The 16,685-nt window shown below is 27.7% G+C and overlaps 1 long non-coding RNA gene across 1 annotated transcript; it reads right to left on the bottom strand.

Annotated features, from left to right (window-relative positions):
• Positions 1 to 287: 287 nt before the first annotated feature.
• On the bottom strand, positions 288 to 6,015 carry LOC136083682 (uncharacterized). The gene is made up of 3 exons (XR_010639986.1): positions 5,818 to 6,015; positions 832 to 900; positions 288 to 470 (listed from the first exon to the last, which is right to left on the bottom strand). It is a non-coding gene; the product is annotated as an uncharacterized LOC136083682 (long non-coding RNA).
• Between the last annotated feature and the right edge of the window lie 10,670 nt (positions 6,016 to 16,685).

The raw sequence follows: 16,685 nt of genomic DNA on the forward strand, positions 1-16,685 counted from the left end.
TATTCCAAATGGTATAAAAGTAGTCAATACTAGACAAATGAAAGTCCGAATGCTTCTATGATAATTTTTAAAATTCTTTTAATTTAAAAATTACTTAAATAGTAATTTAAAATTAATCATCGAAGCTTTCAGAGAGGCTTAACTTAATCTGGTATTTGCTACTTTATCCCATTTGGTATTCAAAACGTGTAGCATTTTTGATCTTTTACATGTGATGTTTTCCACCTATAACCTATGTGGGATTTACCTTAAACTATTATGACGAAATTTTATAAAATTAAAAAACGTGTTGCAAAATGAATTTATTTAAAAATAAATGCTATTAATCAATACATCCAAAACGAATATTAAAAATATTATTTTTTCTTTTGCGATTTACACGCCGTTTTTTGTCAATTGAATTAATTAAATCGCTTCGGCTTGTATAATACCAAGGTTTTTAGTATCTTCCAACTTTCTTCAAACATTTTCTAAAAAAATAAAAAATTAATACAAATATATATAAATATAAATATATATACATATAAATATATATATATATATATATATATATATATATATATATATATATATATATATATATATAAATATATATATATATATATATATAAAAATATATATATATATAGAGAGAGAGAGAGAGATAGAGAGAGAGAGAGAGAGAGAGAGAGAGAGAGAGAGAGAGAGACAGAGAGAGAGAGAGAGAGAGAGAGAAAGAGAGCAATTTTAATAAGGAACCTTATTAGTCGAGCAATTTTAATTATTAGCCAGTTTGAAGTCATTAATGACTACAATATTTTACAAATAATTATTTCCTAATTTATTACTTACAATGACTAACGTATTATGCGTAATTGAACACATATTATGCGTAATGAGCTTGAACCCATAAGGAGAATCCTGAAAAAAAGTGATCAATAAGGATAAGTAGTTAAACAAAAAAACAAAAACAAAAATGTAAAAACCTACTTTTTCAATGATGTAGACTTCTATAATAACAGGCCTTGACATCGCGCAAAATGCCGTAAAAACTGAAGGCCGATTAAACTTTCACTTTTACTTATATTGATATATTTTTATATTAGGTAGGGTGTAATGGCAGTCTATGTTTTCTAATAATAATTTCTAGTAAAAACGGAAATATAAAAAGAAAACCAAAAAATTGTTAAAAGATAATCATGCTTTTCGTATTTCAAATTTCATTAAGAATATTTATGTAATATTAAATAGTATCAATAACAAGCAGAACCATAACAAAGTATATATCTATATATTAGAAAGATAACTGTATTTTTAATTTTTTTTGCTAAAAATGGTAACAATAAAAATCACCAACAATAAAAAACACCAACAAAAGTCGATTCAAGCAAAAAAAAAGTTTTATCAATATATCTCAACAGGGTTAAAGTCCTTATACTTGGCAACTTGTAGTCAATACACAAACAATCATATAAACTTCGTCGCATAGCAAAATACTCATATGCTCTACATATAATATCTGAAGTATATAAAACTTCACCAACATTAACTTTTCTCATAGCATTTAGGTGTTCGAATAGAATATTTGACAGAAGCGAACTTTCTTTATTTTTTAAAAACCTAACTGCTTCAAATAAAGCTGATTTTGTTTTTATTAACTTTAATTTGTTTACAGCTAAATATGAAATATTACAAGTTGTGCCATTACGGTTAGCTACAAATAAATAATCATTGAAAATTACTAAAATAAATAATGGAACACCAAGTTTGTACATTTTTGATTGTATGTGCAAACTTTTTTTATTAAGCTGGAAAACAATAACATCGTTATTATCACTTAACAAAGATTGAATATCGTCAAATATAAGTTCATCGTCTTTAAGAAAATCATTTAACTCATCTGGTAAAATGCTTCGAAAACCAATTGAAGTTACATTTTTTTTAACTTTACTTGCTGGTGTGGCTAAACAACTAGGCAGAATATTTTAAAAACAGATGGTGGGTTTAAATGTCGTTGCTTCCCATATTTGCTTTCAAAAGGTGCTTCATTTGGCCAATGCAGTTGACATAATGCTATATAGCCTGTAACAATAAAACCAGTTCTTGGGATAGCTTCACTACATCTTTTTCTCTCCTCTAGATTCTTCAGGAATTTATAAATTGATATTTTTGTCGTAGTTGAGTATTGATATTTTTGTTATAGTTGTAATTGATATTGTAGTTGTAGTTGTATAAATTGATATTTTTGTTGTAGTTGAGATAGTTCGACTTGCAAAGAGATACACAGCATTTTAAAGGCATTTTTAAGGCATTTTAATTATAAAAAAAACTTATCGTTAGTTTGACAATATTATTATAACCTTACAATGTTAACGCCTTGAACCTTACAACGTTATCGTCTTGATGTTGGGCTATCTAATTTATAAACCAATCACATTTTAAAGATTTATTAAAAAAGCGCGAACACAAACTTTCGTCTAATGTTAAAAGATGAAAATGTAAACAAAGTATTAGGAATTGGCCTTCAGTTTAACAACTTTGTTGCGCGATGTCAAGGCCTTTTATTATAGAAGGCCGCGGTCACACATAATATAATATTCTGAAACTAATAAACAAACATCTAAATTTCTATAAGTAAATTTATTCTTTGATCATTGCCTTCATATCCTATCTTATTTTCATATCATAATCTATTATGGAATTATTTATATAACATATCACAACAATATTATTAAATTTGTGATGTTCAAATATCATATGAACATTCTCTAACATGTTCATATGATATTTGAATATAGTTCTTGAGTATATTATCTGCAAACAATTGACTGATGCAAGTTCTAATGTTGTCAAAAACCAAGCATGCATGCATGGGACACTGCAGTGTCCCACAAAGAAATGCAGGTTTGAAAGTCAAATTGTGTTTTGATAAAAAAAAAAATTAAAATAGGGGGGAGATTGGGAGGTTTCTGAAACTTTTTTTAGGCTCCAAAACTTTTAACTTTATATATAATAAGGTTCATAAAACTTAAGGGACTTATGAAGTACATTGAGGAACAAAAACAGGATATTTACAGAAACTTTTAAATTTTTAATCTGGAGTACCACAGTGTAATTGGGAATAAAGTCTCTGGGTCCAGTATTCAAAGTAATACGATCTAAAGTAATATATAAATTAAATAAAATGCTTTAAAATGCATGCAGTTATACATATAACTCCTGATAGTTAACTATATGTATAACTAGTTATACATAAAATTTATTATATAAACTTATTTTTTAAGGTTATGCTTGAACAAATTAGAACCAATTAATTCAAATTCAAGATTTAGTTCAAGTTCAAGTTATTTGTTCATTGTTTTTTCACTATTTTATACTTATTTGTTCAAATTTGTTAACTAGTACTAATTCTTACTACAGTAAGAATATTTATCATTGTTGAACGTGATTTTATTAGTAACTTAATTTTACTATCAACATATTTTGACAACACTCTTTACATTTTAAATGATGACAGCTTTACTTTTCTATTGATGTTAAATTTATTAAGTTTCAATAACTCAGATTGAATTTTAACTGAATTATTGTAAGCTTTGTAAGGGTTTGTTTTATCTCAAATGGTGTTGTAAATAAAGTAAAAATTATATATATATATATATATATATATATATATATATATATATATATATATATATATATATATATATATATATATATATAGTATTTAGGCTATGGGATCATCCATAAATGATGCCAGTAGATAGAGGGGCAGTGTGAGTTTAACAATAATTGACAATGGGGAGGGGATGTTGAGACCAAAATAATGTCAATTAAAAAATTGAATTAAAAAAAAAAAGTAAAATATTTTATTTTAAAAAAAAGTAAAACAATTTATGCTAGCTATGAGCAGGTTTTAGAGGTATTTACACCAACAATGTGGTCTAAAAACTTCTTGCTTTTGTTGCAAGAAGTTTTTTATAAATGTATAATTGAACCCGAAAAAAATTGATGGTATATGCATTTTTTATATTATATTAACAATTCAGATATACCATCATAATACGATAACAAAAACTGACATCATTTTCAATGGGAGATGGCAAAAAATTGACTGAGTTTGATAAAGGGTGAAGCTGTTCAATAAACCGGGTCATCATCTGACATCATTATGCATAGATGACCCTACGATTTAGGTAAAATAAGTAATCAATTTGCCATATTTCTCTTTAAAAAGTGTAAGAAAAAAGCATTGTTATGCTGAGAACCTACCTATTGAGCAAGCTTTAACCACCTATTTTATAAATTTGAGAGACAGAAGTGGAAGTGCGAATCGCAAAAGAACTAATAACAATGCTCTAAATTGATTTTAACTTTGTAGACTAACATTAATATAGTATTTAGTAATAATAAATGAAGTTTACATGATTTTTATAATTTGTATTTATTTCCATTAATTATCAGTTGTCAGTCTCCATTTTATAAAATGAATTAAAAAACTATTTATTTATAGTATAATAATAATACATAAATACTAGTTTCCTAATGCTATTATGATCACAATGTTAATGGTATTCGTTTTAAAGTGAAATTTTGTATCAATTTTATTGTTTTAATGTTATATTTAAATATATATATATATATATATATATATATATATATATATATATATATATATATATATATATATATATATATATATATATATATATATGTATATATATATATATATATATATATATATATATATATATGTACATATATATATATATTTATTATATATATATAAATATGTATATATATATATATATATATATATATATATATATATATATATATATATATATATACATATACATATATATATATATATATATATATATTATTTTTACTTTATTTACAACACCATTTGATATACAACAAACCCCTACAAAGCTTACAATAACTCAGTTAAAATTCAATCTGAGTTATTGAAACGTAATAAATTTAACATCAATAGAAAAGTAAAGCTGTCATCATTTAAAGTATAAAGGGTGTTGTCAAAATATGTTGATAGTAAAATTAAGTTACTAATAAAATCACGTTCAACAATGATAAACATTCTTACTGTAGTAAAATATAGTACTAACTGATAAATTTGAACAAATAAATATAAAATTAACAAAAATAATGAATAAATAAAAAACATTAACTTGAACTTTAACTAAATCTTGATTTTGAATTAATTGGTACTAATTTGTTCAAGCAAAACCTTAAAAAATAAGTTTTTATAACAAATTATATGTATAACTTGTTATACATATAGTTAAATATCAGGAGTTATATGTATAACTATATGCATTTTAAAGCATATTATTTTATTTAAACATTACTTAGATCATATTACTTTGAAAACTGGACCCAGAGGCTTTATTCTCAATAACACTATGGTACTCCAGATTAAAAATTAAAAAGTTTCTGTAAATATCCTGTTTATGTTTGTCAATGTAGTTCGTAAGTCCCTTAAGTCTTAAGGACCTTATTATATCTAAAGTTAAAAGTTTTAAAGCATAAAAAAAGTTACAGAAACCCATCTCCATCCTATTTTTTTCTTTTTTTAATAAAGAAAATCGGGAATTCTTTGACTTTCAAACCTGCATTTCTTTGTGGGACACTGCAGTGTCCCATGCATGCAAGATTGGTTTTTGACAACATTTCAACTTGCATCAGTTAATTGTTTGCAAATAATTTACTCAAGATCTATATTCAAATAACTATTATATTATCCTAATAATACGTCTATTTGCACAAATCTTAATCTTATTTCTATAAAGAAAGATAAAAATTATTCGTGGTACTTACATACTTGCTTGCCATTCTCTTTATTAATATAAAATATTTTCACACAATGTAAACGTAACGCAATGCAATGTTGATTTAAATTTTTTTTTTTTAGTTTTCGGCTTTTAAATTAATTCCCATGCAAATCCCACAGAAAACCCACGTGGGATTTCCCATGTGTGTAAATACCATATGGTTCCCACATATAACCCATGTGGGATTACCCACATGGGTTTAAGGTGACAAATTTCCATACGGATACCACATGGGAAAATCCGTCCCACATAAATCCCATCAATCCCACACGGAACCCACGCGGAACCCATGTGGGACGCGGTTTTATTTTTCACTGGGCTAGGCTGCGTCATTTATTTTTGTCACATTATATTTTTCTTGCACTGTATCTTGAGGAGTACCACCCATTAGCAATAATCATAATGGTAAGATATTTTTTTAACCTAAAAAATATTATGCGTATAAAATCAAGTGAATAAAATATAGAAAACTAAATTGATATTTTCAAATAAAGACTACTCACAACTTTGTGCATATATTGATAACATATCATGGTTCCTTTAGCATAAAATTGCACACACAAAAAAAAAGTAAATACAAAGATGAATTAAGAAAGCATCCCTGAAAGAAACTTTGTTTTTGTAAGTGTTTTTTTTTTTATAATAAATTTATTTATTCATTTATTTAAGTTTACTTTAACCGTCCTATGTTTAAAAGTATCAAGGTTTACATGTTTGTGTTTTAGAAAACTTGCGATTATGCACAGTGGGCCAGGTGGTGGACAAAAGTGAAAAAAATGCATTTTCAAAAATTAAGTTATTATATACCATTTTATAGCTTAAACATTCAGCTTTTATAAAATGTATATATTTGTATAATTATCTTGCCGTTTGCTTCTAAGCTGTTGAATAAAACGTTTTATTTTACTTCTCTTTATATTGCATAATTTAATAAAATCAAGTATTAACTTTCAAACGAGTAATTACAACACTAATTAGCACAAAAGTTATGTCAAATAAAATAATTTTAAATGACGGCGTTAAGTAAGTAGTTTTTTTTTGTATAAGTTCCACTTATATAGTCGAATACTTTTGCGGTCGAAAGCGTTCCATTAATTTGAGACTTGAAATACATTGCTCAATATGTATATTATCAATATAAATTTGGTTTATTATCCGCGGATTTTCGCCTGGTATCTGATAATGAATTTTAGAATTTAACTGATGTATCCGATTTTATGTGGCGATAAAATTATATGTATTCTAAATAGTTATGCAGTAGTTGTGTTTCAACAAGACAAACTTGTTTTAATATTTATACATCTTAAAATACCTATTAATGAGATTTTTTAAACGAAATTCATGTTTTTGTATAGTTAAAACATGACAAATATTGATATTTCTTCATATATAATACAAAAAAACTTGAACTTAGCCAATCCTAATACTTTGGGTGCAGTTGTAAATGGTATAAACTTAACTGCAAATAATAGCCTGTCAATTTTGATAAAGCATCTTTGACAAATGTAGGGTAGAGCGGGGCTAGTTGAGCATAGGGGCAAATTGGGCAACTAAAATATCTCAAAAACTACTTATCACTTGGCAAAACAACTATTGGATAAAAGATAGGTATTTAGAATGGTAATAAAATACGCATCAAATGGTTGTTGGACCGTGGTCCAGTAACATGCACGGACACTTTTTCGATTTTGGACCAAAAAAGTAAAAAAAAGTATATTTGTTATTTTTCTTTTAGGTGCTTAAAAAAGCATTTATATGGAACATCTTAAGTGTTTATATTTTTATATTCGGACTAAAAAAATTGATTAAACGACTCTATCAGACGCGAAGATAAAATTTCGTTTGGTAAACATTTTTAGGTCAATTCACACTTTTAAACTAATCATTATTAAATACTCATAACGTTTGACCAAAAACACCAAATTTTCATAAAATTTACTCTCATATCTTTTAGTACGGTTAAGCAATCACGTTGAAGTTTTTGCATCAATTAGTGTTACTCGACTACTTTCCAGCCATATATAGAAAGTGCTATGCTTTACTTAAATATTATTAATATCTTATGCTATAACTTTACTTAAATATTATTAATATCTTGAGACAATTTTTGTTAAAAAAAAGTGGCCGCGGACACTTTTTTCAAATTTATACAATAACTTTTAGTTCTCAACGTTTAAAAACTTTAAGGTCAATTAAGTTAAAAAAAAAACTTTTTTTTTTAAAAGGTTCCTTGTGAAAAAAGCAAGTATAGCCTTTCCTCTCTCTAAATCAAATATTTATTAATGCTTTCTTGAAGATTTGATACTTAGGAATTTTGTTTTAAAATTATGTATGCATTATATGCTTTTTTTTTCGCGTATTTTATGATGTTTTTTGTTTTGATTTTTGCGTTTGCTTTTTGAAATTTGATGATGCCTTTTTTTCACTTAGTTAGAAACTTAAATAGTAACTAAATAGGATGGTTCATTTTGTGAAAATGATTTATAACTGCTTTAAATGGTATAAAAATCTTGGTTTTGTTCTTTCCATAATTTTTGTTTGTTTTCAAAATAAAAAAACTTCTTATTCACATTCTTATTCGTATTCTAAAAATAAAATTGAACGTGAAAATCTTAAAATCTTAATAAATCAAAAATAAATATTCTAAATTTTTTTAAAGGCATTCTCTGTACTGGACTCTGGTTATAGGCTATTATCTATCTATTCGATAGACTACTGCGATTACAGATTGGCCTTATTTAAACTGTTTTTTTCAAAACAATAAACGAAAAATCAACTTTAAAAGTTCAAAAGTGAGCAAAAATGGAAATTTGTAAGAACTTATAAATATCATAAGTTATGGTACAATTTTGAGTTAATTAGGCCTACTTCCCTTAAATTTTAACATAAGCACAAACATTTTGTATTTTAATATCTTTATTTATTGAAAGCAACTTTTATTGATCCATCCCTTATTTTCTTTGTTTTTTAGAAGTACCTACTTTTTACAAATTTGCAAAGAAAAAGATGAACATGACTTGACATGGCCAAATCTGTCAGAATTCTTTACAAATTACTTTAACTACCTTAAGTAATGCTTGCTAAGTGGCTTAAAAAGTCAAAATACTATGTTGCAAAACTAAATTGGGCCAAAAATTTAAAGAATTACTATTTAAACTCTGTTCTTTCTTTTTGTCCTGAAGTTCCTTATGTTGGTGATTTGCTACCTTCTGTTAATTTTTCTATCCCTACTCCTATCCACAATAGTGAAATTGTTCCAAATCAAGTTACTGATTTTGTATCTTCTGATTTAAAGTTAAACATTGCTAATGATGTTTTTTTATGTTCTATTACCCCAACAACAGGTGGTTGTAATAGAACATGAAAACATGAGGCTATGTTAAATAGTGCAAGCAATGTTCTTTGTACAGATGGCACAAAGTACAATTTTAATAAGGTTGGTAGTTTTCATGTCACATACCGCCATCCTGCTTAATTACTTTTTCCCATTCTATGATTGCTTTTTCACCGTATAACCCAAAATTGTGTACAACATCCAAACCACAAAAAACACGATGCATTTGTGAAATTTTGTATTTTTCATATAAAGGAAGCCGATCATAGTTTTCAATAGCGAAAGACAAAATTGCTTCTCTCCAATGTTTAAATTGGTTAAAAAAATATTATAGTATTATATATTTTTATACAATATATAATACAATAATATTGTATAAAAATACTAACTTTGCTACGATAAGGTTTCCATGAGAGGTCAGTATGAAAAGATAGTCCGAGATGATGAAAACGAGATGGTTGAACACCAAATGTTTCTTTTGTCATCAACAAATACCTGTGAGGTTTTCGGGATGATTATTAGTGTTGGATAGAAACAGTAAAGGGTTGAGAATAGAAGTTAAAACTGTTAACTAACTGGTGACACTAGTGTGAATTAGCAGCGCTTAGTGCCACAGGGCTATGTTTTGTGATTGTGATGTTATTTTGTGATGTTTTGTGTTGATAGACAACTTGGCTTACTTTCTCGCTAGTGTTTTTTATATGCTGTTTTCATCTTTTTTATCTCAGGTGTGGTGAATAGTTCACATAAAAAATCTTAAAGAGTAAGTTTCTTATTTTATATTTATTTAGTTTGAATTGTTAATTTAAAATTTTTTTTTAATTTATAATTTTTAAAAGGAATAAACAAAATATTTTTAACAGATTGCGAATTCGCGTTTTTAATAATAGTTTTATTACATTTTTAGGTAGAGTTTCTGCTGTTATACTTGCTATTGCTGTTGTAAGTACTAAAAATTTCAAGAAGTTCACTTGCTGTAAATTATTTTTATTTAAAATTAAATTTAAAATCTATCAAATAATCTTCTATCTGTTAAATAGGTAATTCTGAAAACGCAGTAATTTACTTATCGGTCTGTAAATTAAGTAATAGTTTTAAAAAGATGTAATAATTGGATTCCATGAGCTTTTATGCATATTTGCATGGAGTTTTTATAATATAACCCTAAATTTTATTGTCTTAGTCTAGGCAATCAAGTAAGTACAAGTAAAAACACTTCAGTCTGTAAAATAAACGATTCTAGAAAATCCGACAGATTTAAAAAAAAAAATTTATTTTAATTTTCGTATAATTTTTTATCACTATAGAAAATTTCAAATCGAATGTAATATCGGTTCAAAAATATCAAATGTATTTGAAATCGATATGCCGATATATAGTCATTTGGTTTGTAAAGCTCTTTTTTTACAATTTAGTGACCGGTCTGTAAATTAGGCAATAATTTAAAAATAATGTATCGTTTGGATTCCATGACTCCTTTATGCATATTTTTATGGTGTAATTATAGTGTAACCCTAAATTTTTTTTTATAAAAAACATAATTAAATAAGCAAAAACCCTTCAGCCTGTAAAATTAACGATTCTGGTTAACCCCGACATATTAAATAAAAATTGGATCACTATTTAAAATTTCAAGTCAAATGTAATATTAGTTTAAAAATATATAATGTATTTAAAGTGGTATTCCCAATTTGTTTGTACAGCTCTTTTTCTATAATTTATTGACTGGACTGTTATTTATGAAATAATTTCACTGACCGATCTGTATGTTATACAATAATTTTCAAATGATGTTTTATTTAGCTTCCATTATGCAAATTAGCATGGTGTAGTTATAACATGACCTCAAATTTTATTTTCCAAAAAATAATATAAAACCCTACCATCAATAAATAAATGATTCTGGACAATCCCAACAGATTAAAAAAGAATTTTTTATTTTCTTATAGTTGTTGGATCACTATGAAAAATTTCAAGTCAAATGTAATAACTGTTTGAAAAAGCAAGTGGTTCCGTTATCAATGCCTTAAAAACCAAGGATCTTGCTCTTGGGGGTTTTGAATCTAAAATGTACACCAGACTGAGTGATACTACCGATTTCAACTGACTAGTAATTCTAAACAAAGTAGAGAAAAAACTCAAGTTCCTGGGACTACGTACTTTGTCTAGTAATATCAAAAGTGTGGTTTTTGGCAAACGTGCTGCCCATTCCTAATTGGGTAATAGAACGGTTGCATAAAGCCATTTTCGAATATCTCTGGCAATAGACCAATTTTAATCCGGTCAAGAGAGAGACACTTTTCTTACCCGTCAAAAGCGGGGGTCTCGGAATTTTATCTCCGAAGGAGCAAAGTCTTGCACTTCGCCTCAAAACACTCTTTCAACTGAAAGAATGCATAGAGGATAAAACTCACAATTGTTACTACTTTTTAAAGTATTGGTTGGCAAGTTCACTTATAAAATTTACGAACCAAAACAAAACTAACTTTTTAAAACAGAACAATTTTCCAAAACACTGGAACAACAAATCGTCTCAGTACTACAAAACAACAATTGAAATATTAGGCAAATCCAGGTCCCTGTTTAACATCCCCCTAAAATCAACAAAGAATTTTTACCTAGAAGTGGCAAAAAACAAAAAGACAGTCGTGAAAGCAGAACTTTTATGGAGCGGTTCAACAAAAACAACAATGCCGTGGACGCAAACTTGAAAAAAAAACTTTACTTCCCACGCATGCGGACAGACACAAAATATTCTCTTTCATTTTTTACACAACAGTCTACCTTGTGCCGCCTTGCTAGCCAAAGCACAAGGCAACAGATCGTTAAAAATAATAAAAGCAAAACTTGTGGTAAAATTTTGAAGACAACTTTCATATCTTTGAAGACAACCTTCATATCTTTGCCTACTGTCCTCCTTCTGTTAAAATATGAGAGTATTTAAAACATGTATTAACTCCTTGACATCCCCAAAAAATTTTTCTCCGATAAATTCAATTTTCTTGATAGAAACAGCAAATTTATTGGAAAAAATTCTACATCGCAGCTGCTGTTGACACTCACTCAAACCATCATGAGTGCAATATGGAACAGTAGATGCGACAATAGATGTTTAGTAACATAAAAATTGACCCAATGGCAGTTATCAGGGTAATAATCATGAATATTAGAAATATTATTACTTTAAAATATAATTATCACGTTCGTAGGCATACTACGGACGTTTTCTGTCAACTTTTTTGTATCCATAGTGTATTTTGCCATGTAGAGAGCGGGAGGTTAAAACTAAACGTATGAGCTAAATTGATGGAGTGGCTCAAAATTTAAAAATAAATGTTTAGTAAAACACCTCCGTTTATATGCAAAGCTTTTTTTTACAACAAAATTATTGATATTTATGATTAGGAAAATACTGCCAGCCATTATTTTATGATATATAAATTCAAGATATAAGTGTTACATGTAGTAATTGTAAAGTGGTGTTTGGGTAAAGGTCCTGCAAATTTCTTAATTAATATATTCCTTCCTTACAAAACATTCTTTACTAACATTGAACACTATCTTTAAATATACAATTTTTTTTTTAAACCTTACCTAATTTTTGACATCTATCCGCACAATGGATAAACTAATAAAAAACACAAAAAAGTATAAAATCAAAAAACACTAAAAAATATAAAACCGAAAAATACAAAAAAATACAAAACCAAAAAAAAAAAAAAAAAAAAAAAAGGTATATATATATATATATATATATATATATTCATATATATATATATATATATATATATTAGGGTGTCCCAAATTTTCACTTTTTTTTTAATTTCAATGTACACGCATTTTTTTCCCATTCTCTTATGTCCCCTGATAGTAAATATATATAAAAAAACATTTTCGGAAATCAATTTTAGCTATATGTAAAATTCCATTTTTTGCTAAAAACTTAAATTTTACACATTTTCTTAATAAAAATACAAAAATGTTTAATAAAATATGTATTTTAGGAATAATAAACTATATATTTTTTAACTGGGATTTAGAAAGAACCTTTTTAAGCTTCTTTCTATTGTCCCTTGCCACCAGCATTAAATTTTGTTGCATAATGTCAGGTTTGTATCCACCTACAAAGTCCTGAATAAGGCGTATATTCCTTTCTGCACAATCGTTAACACAAGTTAAATTTTTAACAAATTTTTTGAATGAATCTAATGACTTTAAGGCATTTTCCTTCCTCCACAGTTCTACTTCACCATGAGGGACTTCAGCAATTTTCAACAGAAGCCAACTTTCCGGACCTACCAATTCCCAAAGTTCAGTGGACTCTGATATGACGGGTAGCTTAGGTTTTCCAGTTTTGATCTTGTCAGGAACGTCATACTGAACTAATCTGTCCAACATCTTTTTCTTCACTTCCTGCTCTACATCTTCATCAGCCAGAGATAGCAGCACCAACTGCTCAGTCAAGTACCAGTTGTGTCTTTGCATACTAGCAACCAATGCTGAACCAAGATTGGGATAATTATCTTTGATGCTAAATGGATTTTTGAAAGCGGCAAGATCATTTGAGGGTGATTTTGCAACCAAATACGACTTTAGAAACCAAGGTGCATACCAGACAGATGTGAAGAATGCCGCTGTCTCTATCATATTTCTTTCCTTTTTGCTCATAATCATGGTGAACTTATCTGTTATTCTCAAGGTAAGAATGTATAAAGCATCAGCCATAAACCTAAAGAATAAAATTTTGTTACCATTAATATTTATCATATTTTTTATTTATATGTTATTTATAATACTTACACAAATTTTATAATTTATTTATTATAAAAATTTATTTTATAATAAATAAAATATAAAATAAAATTTTATAATTTATTAATAAAGTCTTATTTTTTCAATATACTTTACCTGGCTTCATGGCAGGCTCCAGGTTGATGGAAACAAAATCCAGGTACTTCTCCTCTTAAATAGAAAACAAAAAGCTCACATAGTTTCTTGTAATCATTCCTGACAAATGTTTTTGAGGCAAGGGCATCTTTTCCAAACTCCAGAGCTTTCTTAGCAATTTCATAAAGAGGTGACCCAATCTCAAGCTGACTCCAATCAAACCTAACTAGGTCTAGCATCTTGTCCACCTCTTTCTTGACTGAATGCCAATTTTTCTGGAGTTTGACATACAGCCCTTTTCTTGGGCCCTTCGTCTTTTCTCCAGTCAAAGCCTCCATAAAGTGTGAGATGTGTATTTCTAGCATGTGTCTTCTACAGAGAAACCATAAAAGTGGAGTGTTAAGGATGGAGCTAAGGATAACAACAGCTCCAGACTGTATTCCAGTATTAGATGCCGTAGTGTCGCAGCAAGCAGCAAATATTTGATTAACAATGTTGAAGTATTCTAACAGATTCAAAATTGCTACAGCCTGGTCACTACCTTTGGAACTTGCTGTCTGAACAACACCTAGCAGTACGTCATCTGTGTCATCCATATCAGGGGATATAACACTCACTGCTATTCTTTCTACAGAAACAGTTATTTTCAGATCTTCTTCAATCTGTTTCACCCGTTTTCTATCAAAATGAACACAAAGCTTTTTTCCCTTCAGAGTAATTATAATTTCTTGCCTGAGTTTATCTGCTACTGCCTCTATTTTTAGGAATCTCTTTCTATGAACTGTACTTCTTGATAGAATAATATCTTCTAGATTCACACCAGCTTTATTGCAAATAGCTGCTACTATGGAAGTTTGTGGTCGTATACCTACTCTGTATTGGGCGGAAACTGCAGCAGTACAGTCAACCAGATCTTCAGCACTTAAACTTATCATTATCTTAGATTTAGTAGAATGACTGAGTCTATTAGGTAAATCTTCATCATCTAAAGAATCTAAACTTGGTTCTGATTCAGATTAATTTTCAGATGAATGCAAAGAAACCTCAAGGTCATTGGATTTTACTGCATTCATTGTGATTCTACCTTTACCTATTGCCTCCTCCATCCTCTTGAGCCTAATATTTTTATTTTTAACTGAATTTTGTAATACTTCATCAATTTCTTCTTTAATATACATGTTTCGCTCTCCTTTTTGATCTAGATAGAATTGAATATCCTCATCTTTGGCAATCTCAGAACGAAAACGATCCTGATTTACATTTTTGTTCAAAATTTGCTAATGAAATATCAAAGAGTGTATTACTCTCCTCTAAAAACTCTGTCTGTATCTTAGAGAAGTTGCCATCACTAGAGTTCCAGTTCAATGATTTGAGATGATACAAATTTATGTACTTATTATGGAGCTTCAGTATCTTATCCCTGACACTGGATCCACTGATGATAAAATCTTGAAACCCTGCATTCTTCCAAGTGTCTATTACAGCGGAGGCAACACATCTTTGTTCAGAATTCTTGCAGATACTATCTTTACAGATCAGATCCCTGTTTTCATGTTTCTGAGGGCAGGCTACTATCAACTTAGTAGATTGAAATCTTATAGATCTAAAATAAAAATAGACAAGTATTTATCATTATGTTATTTTTTTTCTTACGTAATTTTTTGCCTTATTGTGTTTCATTTTTAACACTTGTAGGGGAGGGGGTGATATTAGATTAAATCTGTATTGCATAAAATAGACCATTTAAAAATTTTATCATTGTTTTATAGTATATTTATATAACAATAATAATTATTTGTTTTACCTGGGAGATTTTAGAAACTGGATGTATCTAAGAATATTTCCAATGGTTGCCAGCTGGTTTATTGGAAGCCCATTGATTGTGTACTTTAAGAAAAAAAGTAGCCTCCTTGGATTTGTTGACAGGCTGTACTTTTTCTTCTCACTGTTCTTTTTTTTGTTTTTTTGAGTACGACCCATTTAAGTTATTAATTTTATTATTAGTTAATCCTAAAACAATATTCAAAAAATTTAATTCTAATTTTCCCCTTAAAAAATTACATTTTATGATGCAATTCTCAAGTAAATATATGTATATTGAAGATATTCATAACTATTACATAATTATATATGAAAAAATTAGTTCTTATTTCAGTAAAATAAGTTTATAGTTATTACTATAAGCTGTTAAAATCAAAATAATAAACAAAAACCAGTTTAACAAAACGGTATACAGTAAACATAAAGGTTATTCAAATAGTCATTATTATCAACATTTTCTGTGAATTAAATGTGGCTTCAATGAACCTTCTATAAAAAAAAATGTCAGATTGATTGATTCTTATATAGTCTAAAATCATTGGTTTTCAAATCCTCTAGGGTAAGGGGCATTAAAAATGTAAAATTATTAGGTCCGCATCTAAAATAGTGTTATAAAATGTAAAATTTTATCAAAAATGAAGAAATTTAGATTTTACATATAGCTGAAATTGACCGCAAAAAAAAATTTTAGTCATACATATGAACTCAGTAGACAAAACAGAATGGGAAAAACATGCGTGCAAAAAAAATTTTTTTTGGGACACCCTAATATATATATATATATATATATATATATATATATATATATATAT

The sequence above is a fragment of the Hydra vulgaris genome, chromosome 08 (assembly GCF_038396675.1).
Source record: "Hydra vulgaris chromosome 08, alternate assembly HydraT2T_AEP".
NCBI classification, from domain to species: Eukaryota; Metazoa; Cnidaria; class Hydrozoa; order Anthoathecata; family Hydridae; genus Hydra; species Hydra vulgaris.